The sequence below is a fragment of the Toxotes jaculatrix genome, chromosome 18 (genome assembly GCF_017976425.1).
Source record: "Toxotes jaculatrix isolate fToxJac2 chromosome 18, fToxJac2.pri, whole genome shotgun sequence".
Lineage (NCBI taxonomy): Eukaryota > Metazoa > Chordata > Actinopteri > Toxotidae > Toxotes > Toxotes jaculatrix.
In genome coordinates this window covers 4,409,609-4,411,046 of record NC_054411.1, presented here as the reverse complement: position 1 = coordinate 4,411,046, position 1,438 = coordinate 4,409,609, and positions in this window count along the sequence as shown.

Genomic DNA, 1,438 nt, shown 5'->3' with positions numbered 1-1,438 from the left:
GACTGTGCTCCACCTTCTGTTGTTCGGCAGAGTTGTGGTTAGAAAATGTTGAAGTGACCCAAGATAAAATATATTCTGTGAAGATTTATGCATTTCATCTCTTGCGTGTTCTTGCAAGATCTTAATCGCTTGAAGAACAATATCAGGAGAATATTTTCTTTTAAGATAAATTGGAGCACGTAATGTAGGTTTCTGGACACCACATGCACCGTGTTGGGACTGGGTGGAAAGAAGAAAGTTGTGTCAGGTCAATTGACATTGCTGAGAAGGCAGGAAATCCCCCTCCAGTATATGTGGGGCAATTTTACCCAGAGTTGAGCCTGTCAGGTCACACGTACCTTCCGTGGTTGTGTATCGCCTTCAGAAAGGTCACAGTTTGGTACTTAGACAGAATCTTTAAAATTGTTTAAGAGAGTTTGGCGTTGGCAGCCTGCGTTGAAAAAGCCTTACAGCCCAAGTCCGGGGTAAATAAAACACAGTTCTCCCTCCCCATCACTTCCTGTTTTGGAGCAGGACGGGGGGAGGGGGAAGGTTGGACTTAATTCACTCCGTCGACCACCGAACGTTACCGATCTTTGCCGACCTCCTTCTCCGGCGTTCGTGCTGCTGCTGGTTGTGCTACGCGTCCCTCTCGCATCTACGCCGTCCATCTCTGACAGTGTTTCCATCATGGTGGACATTTTGGTGTTGATGTTTTTCGCCATCATGGGCCTCGTCTTCCTCTCCTACATCATCTACATGCTGTGATGAGGATGATGAGGAGGAGGAGGAGGAGGAGGAGGCGTCCAGCTCAGCGGCCGGTACGCGAGCGCACACGGGATGCGTGCTTTTCCTCTCCTGCATCCCTGGTTTCCATCACGGAAAATGGTACGTTTCATTGCGTATGATGAATGTGATATTTCGCATCTGCTTTGTTAAGCGTTACCTGGTGTGGTGTTAGAAAACAACAGGGAGGATACACGTGAATTAGAGGAGGAGGAGGGCCTGTGCTGATCTCTGTGTTTATTATGTATTTTTGAAATAGGTGCAGTCTCATATAAATGGGGGGAGATGATCAGACGATTACACCCGAAGAAGCTAATAAGAAATATTTTTTTTATCTATCAGACAAAGTGTAAATGTTTGAGAACAGCTGCCGTCTGTTTCAGGGAGAAGAGCCGGGGCCGGGCCGTGATGTTTTCCCAATAGAGCTCTCAGGTGGGATGTGATGAGCGATCCAGCGGAGGGGGGGAAAAAAACCAATGAAGAAGAAGTGGAAGCCAAACTCTTTCTGCCTCTCTGTCTCCCTCTTTCACTCTGCCCTCATGTCCAGCCCCTCCTTTATCGGTGGATCAGAGCAATCTGGCCTAGATCCTCCAGCAAAATGTCTCTCCAAGAGCCTCCCCCCACTTACTTATCTGCAACCAGTGTATTTTCTATCCAGGCTGTGCATGCCCAT